We start from the raw sequence: 6,000 nt of genomic DNA, 5'->3' as shown, positions 1-6,000 counted from the left end.
GTCTGCCTCAACCGTCGGATTTCTTTGGCAATTAAGGGTGGGGTAAGAAGAGGAGATTTTGATTTCTGTTCAGTGCTTGTTAAGTGCCAGGAAAATTCACATCTATTGTTTTTATGCCACCTGCTCAACGGCTCTTAAATCCGAATTACTGTTTTAGTTTTTGTGAAGTGAAAACTGAGGCTCGGGCGGTCCTGTAACTTGGCCAAGGTCATACAACCGGCAAGTGGGAGGGGAGCACGGGAGGGATCCGAGTCTCTTACTCAGCTAGGGTACTGCCTGCCCCTCCTCCACCCGGGAGGCACTGCGGCGCTTACTCCGTTAGCGTAGAGGCTGGGGTTGGGGAAGAAGCTCGCACCAGGGCTCGGAGACTGGGGAGGACGGCTCCCGCGGCAGCCGGGAGCCGCTCTCAGAACCCGCAGGTACGAAGTTTCCGCGCCTCCAGCTCTTTCCAGCGGCCGGCCTCGGCTCGGCAGCGCTTACGCCGCGGGCGCAGCGGGGCTCAGGTGCGGTCGCGGCCCGGACTAGGCGCCGCGAGGTGGGCGGGACGCAGTTTACGTAAGCGGCCTCGCAGGTGCAGGCGACGGCCGCAGGCCTGAGAGCCCTGCGCGCTCCCAGGTGCGCAGTTGACGCAGGCGGCTACGCGGCGCGGCAGCGGCGGGCGCTGGCCGGAGCTCTCAGGTGCGGCAGAGCGCGCGTGCAGGGGGCGCGCGGAGGGCGAGGGGGCGGGCTTTCCGTTCCCCAGCAGCCGCGCGGCCCCGCCCCCCGGCTCGGCCAATGGGCGTGCTCGGCGGCGTCACGTGTCCGCCGCCGCCGCCGCGGTCTCCGCCGAAGCCGAGCTCGGATCCGCGAGCGCCACCAGGGCAGCAGCCGCCGCAGCCGCCGCCGCTGTGCTGAGGAGCCGGAGACGCGGGCGGACGAGGTGGCGGCGGCGGCGGAGCGGGAGCGGGGAGCGGACGCGGGCGGAGCGCGGCGGCGCGGGTAGGCTGCGGCGGGGCCGGCGCCTGCGCGGCGGGCCGTCCCGGGCGGGCGGCGGTTGAGGCGGCGGTTGAGGCGGTTGGCGGAGCCTGCTCGGGCCCCGCATTGTTTGTTGTGCGTCCTTAGCAGCGGCGGCGGCTGCCGAGGCGAGGAGCGCGGCGCGATCCCGGCCCCGCGGCTCGGGCATTGTTGGACGCTGCCGCGGTGCCTGGCTGGTCCGCTCCAGGACCGCGGGCCGCCTTGCTTGCTTTCGGGGTCGGGGTCGGGGTCGTGGTCCCGGGTCCCGGCCCTGAGCCTCCCGAGGGCGTGGGCAGCGTGCGGGGCGCGAGCTCCGGGGAGGTGGGAGGGCTTCGGGCTCGGGGCAGGTGCTGGAGGACGTTGCGGGCAGGAGCCGGGGAGAATGCTCGGGGGGCGGGCACAGGGTGTGGGCAGATTGGGGAGAAGGGAGAGTTGAGGGACCCGGCCCCACGGTGACCGGGGCCTCAAGGGCAGGCCTGGGGGAACCCATGGGGGCCTAGGTCGGGTTCGAGAGGGGAGGACGTTCCGTTTGGGGGGTTTGGACGGGTGTGTAGGGAGCTTTGGGGCGGGCAGGGCCAAGTGAGGGGGAGAGAAGATGGGCACCTCTAGGCAGAAATGGAAGGAGCAGATGCCCCGGTTAGCGCTGCGTGTGAGGGGCAGGGAATGGGGCAGGCAGTGGGAAGGCCACCGGACGACTGAAGGGAAATGGCGGAGGAGGGGTCTGTAGCTGGGAGTGTGGCGGGCAGGCTGAGCCCCGAAAGAGGGAGGGAAGGAGTGTCTGGAGATGGGGTGCTCTCAAATGGTGGCGGGTGAAATTGAGGGTGTTCAGGCAGGAGTTGTCTGTGTGTGCCCAGGACGGCAGGAGTCCCCTGATAGGTGTCTGGCCCGGAGGTATGGAGGGAGACAGGAAGAGGTTGACAGGCTAGAGGAGAAAGGCTGGTGTTTGCCCTGTATTCAGGGGAGATGAGGATGGGAGGAGGAGTGATTGACACAGGAACAGAGTTTGAGGGGTTTCGGAGAGAAATGGGGACAAGGGGTTAGGTGATTGGGTGGAGGGAGGTGTCGATGCAGGAGATGTGTATAGCAGCAAAAGGGCAGCAGAAGTGAGTGAAATGGTGTTTGTGTGAGAAATACTAGTGGGCAACAACAGAAGAGGAAACCTTGAGGTTTGGGAGCACCCTGGAAAGGGAAGGGCTGTTTGGCAGGATGGAGAGTGAGATGGTGGGCAGAAGGGAGGGAGAGGGAAAATGTTTGTGGGAGTGGTAGGTGAGGTGTAGGGAAATATGGAAGGAAATATTCCCAAGTCAGGAGGTATGGAGAGAAGTTGGGAAGGAGGAGGGAGATGGAAGAAGGGTGTGTTTAAAGGGAAATCAGTAGAAGGTGGGATAGGTTGGGAGGGAAGAAATTTGGGACAGATCTGGAGTCCCATGCAGATAGCGGAAGAAGTGAAGGGAGTAGGCAGGGGACAGTAAGAAGAAACAGGGAAGAAAGGGTATTTTATAGAGAATGTAGAAGAATGTATAGCAGCTATTCTGAAGGAAAGGACATAAGGATGTGTGGATGCATGTGACTAGAGAGGGACAGTTGTATGGGGTTGGTATGGTGAGGGAAGTCGGATGCTCATGTTTAAAGCAGGAAATAACTGGACAGGGTTCAGAAGTAGGTTGCCTAAGAGTTTGGAAGATTCAAGGTGTGGAAGTGTGAAGAAAGATTGGAGTATTTACGGTTTTAAGACATTAAAGGGTCCAAAATTATCAGGTCACTGAGAGAGAACAAAGGGTAGAGTACAGGAGTCTAATGGGAGGAAAAAACCCCAAAAAACTAGAGAGGATTATTAGAGGAACTAGAAATTTGGGGCAGTGGACAAAGAGTGTGGGTACTAGACTGATTTTACCAGAAAATAGAGGACATTCAGTTGTGTACTGTATCTTAAAGTTCATTCTTCTAGGATCAAAGAGATGATAAAACCCGACTTAGTTCCACAACAAGTGGATGGGAAGGAGTGCTGGAGAGCTAAATGCTCTCCTGCTGTCGAGTTGGGAGGTGTGTGATGTGTATTCACTTAGCTTTGTTGGCTGATAAGTAGACGGCTCTACGGCATCATAAGGAATGTACTCAAAAGGTAAAGGAAATGGAATTGCAGTAGGTGCATAGCAGGTGTCTTTATGAAGCTGGAAGAGAGCGGATCCCAGAGGCCAGTAATATCAAGAGCTCTGAGAGAGCAGAAGAGATAGGTTGGTGTGCAGAGTCTCAGGTACCCCGAAGCTTCCTGGGTAATGGGACAGTATTCAGGCAGTGGATGACGTAATATCTGAGTCCTATGCTACAGGACAAAATAATGTAAGCTTCTAAAAGTGGCAAAAATGGAGTCTTTGGATTTTAGGATTTTAACCTTTAAAATGTTAATAACTGACACTGGATTGGCAGCCCCCCTCCCCCCCAGTAATTCCAATAAACTAGCTGGAGGCTTTTAGATTCTTTGGTGTTTTGGTTTGCTTTGATGGTGTATGTGATGTTAGCTTGAAATGAGGAAAGCTACCTCTGGATTGGGTGGATGTAAGGCCATCAGCTTGACAGACACTTTAGGAGTTTGAGCACAGACATTTTGGTGTCTTATTTTCTTTAGTGTTCTGTAGCTTGTGTAGAATTTTTTTTTTCTTTGTGTGTATGTGTGTGTGAGAAAGAGAGGAGGAGAGGGGGAGAGAGAGATTTGGAGGATTTAAATAAACTGCCTTGAGATTCTTTTATAGTAAGCTGTTTTCCCTAGAATCCTGGAAAGTGAATTCTCTTTTGACAGTTGAAATTTGTCTTGTCAGATTTTACTAAAAAGTAAATTTTATCTTGAATTGCGACTCTGAACTTCATATAGTATGTAATATGTACTAATGTGCTCTCAAAGAAAAGGTCTGCTTTGGATACTTTCTGGGTTGATCCCTTTTTTCAGTTGGGAAATTCATGTAGGCATTGTACTTTCAAATAATAAGTTTGATGGGAGTGAGAATCTTGTCTAAACATAACAAAGGAGGAACAAAACACCAACTTTTAAGTTGTTTAAGTCTAACTGTAAATATTTAAAAATAAAAAGTCAATGATTTTTAAATTTTTTAACCATTATCCATCCATCCATCCATCTATCCATCTATCTATATGTATTAATTTTTGGTTTTCCGAGAGACAGGGTTATATCCCTTTCTGTCCTGGACTTGGATTTGTAGACCAGGCTGGCCTTGAACTCACAGAGATCCACCTGCCTCTGCCTACCAAGTACTGGGTTAAACGCATGTGCTACCACACTGAGCTAAGTTAATGAGTCTATTTATTTATTTATTTCAAGACAGGGTTTCTCTGTGTAGCCTTGGTTGTCTTGGACTCACTTTGTAGACCTGGCTGGTCTCGAACTCAGAGATCCACCTGCTACTGCCTCCCGGAGTGCTGGGATTACAGGGGTGCACCTCTATGGCCAGCTAAGTTAATGATTTTTTTTTTTTAACACAGGGAGTAATGTTCAGAAAGCATTGTTACAAAATTTTGTTTTTGGAGGGAAATGTATTTTAGTATGTCTTTGATGGAAACTCTTGGGAGTTTGTTGAGATTTGATCTGTACAGAATATAGGTATGGTGAGTATATCTGCCCTTCCATTGCTCCTAGGAAGGGAATGTGAACAGTAGGATAGGAGATGACTAGAGTAACCTTTGAAAATTGTAATATGGTCACTGCTTCTTTCTTTAGTTTCCTCTCCTTTTTTAGAGATAGTGACTCATTGTGTTTGTAGCCCAGGATGGCCTAGAAATCTCTGTGTCACCCAGGCTGGCCTCACACACAAGAAACACCCTTCTGCCTTCTGGGTTACAGATATGATCCAGCATACCTGACACCTTATGAGTAAGTTTTGAAATCCCTCCTGTTCATTTTACTTTTTTTTTTTTTTTTGATAAACAACATTTCCTTGCTCAAAATACTCAATTCTGAACTAAAATTTTTAGTTACCTTGTTTTTTTTTTTGGTCTTTTTGTTATTTTGTCTTTTTTTTTTTTTCCAGAGCTGAGGACCGAACCCAGGGCCTTACGCTTGCTAGGCAAGCGCTCTACCACTGAGCTAAATCCCCAACCCCTGAACTAAAATTTTGATGAAACATATTGTTGGATGAAATTCTACATTTTGTAATAATTTGTAGGTACTTTAAAGAAAGGTAGGTTATTTAGACTTTGCAGCCTAATTGAATTCTGGTTTTATGTTCACTGATGGCTTGCTGGACAAGACACTTAATCCCTTTGTACTTGTTTCTCTTCCAGAAACCTGACTCCTTATCTACCTCCCAAGAGTATTGAGGTGTTTATAGAAAACAAGTTTGTCTTTTTTTTTTTTTTTTTTTTTAAAGACTCAGTCTTTAGTCCTGCCTTTCCTGGAACCTAATACGTTGACCTAGCTGGCCTCCATCTCACAGAGATCCATCTGCCTTTGCCTCTTGAGTGCTGGGGTATATCAGGCATGTGTCCTAAGTTTAAGTTTTTGGAAGACCAGACTTTTGTTAATACAGAGATAGGTTCTTACTTTTCCTTTCTGCTTACCTTTCCCTTTTCTTTTCCTTTTCCCTTTCCTTTCCTTTTCCTTTTCCTTTTCCTTTTCCTTTTCCTTTTCCTTTTCCTTTCCTTTCCTTCTTTCCTTCCTTTTTTATTTCTTTTATGAGACAGCGTTTCTCTGTGTAGTGCTGGATGTCCTGGAACCAAGTGCTGGGATTAAAAGCATGTGCTACCACCGACTGGCTCCATTATTTCTTTTACCCCTGTGGTTTTTAGATTGGTCAAATATTAATTAGTATCTAAGATTTTGCCATTAGCCAGGTTTGGTGGCACACTCCTTTAATCCCAGCACTTGGCAGATAGATCTCTGTGTGTTAGACTAACTTGATTTACATTGTGAATTCCAGGATAGTTACCCTGTTCTCAAAAAACAAGGCCATTAGATAAGTTTGTTGTTGAGGTGCTTGGAGGTCTTGGAGGTGAGAA

The 6,000-nt window shown here is 49.8% G+C and overlaps 1 protein-coding gene across 5 annotated transcripts in view; it reads left to right on the top strand.

Moving 5' to 3' along the window:
* Positions 1-318: 318 nt before the first annotated feature.
* Strbp (spermatid perinuclear RNA binding protein) overlaps positions 319-6,000 on the top strand; it is a 118,965-nt gene continuing 113,283 nt past the window's right edge. For 4 of the 5 annotated variants that reach the window (XR_002476304.2, XR_009593833.1, XM_021633345.2 and 1 more), the window contains exon 1: positions 781-978. The gene's annotated coding sequence lies outside the window, so the exon portion shown is untranslated. Of the gene's footprint in view, positions 420-780; positions 979-6,000 lie in introns of those variants that run through there. The other variant, XM_060390069.1, reaches the window with a different exon arrangement.

Source organism: Meriones unguiculatus, chromosome 8 (assembly GCF_030254825.1).
Source record: "Meriones unguiculatus strain TT.TT164.6M chromosome 8, Bangor_MerUng_6.1, whole genome shotgun sequence".
In the NCBI taxonomy this organism is placed as follows: Eukaryota; Metazoa; Chordata; class Mammalia; order Rodentia; family Muridae; genus Meriones; species Meriones unguiculatus.
This window is presented reverse-complemented; position numbering and strand designations above follow the sequence as displayed.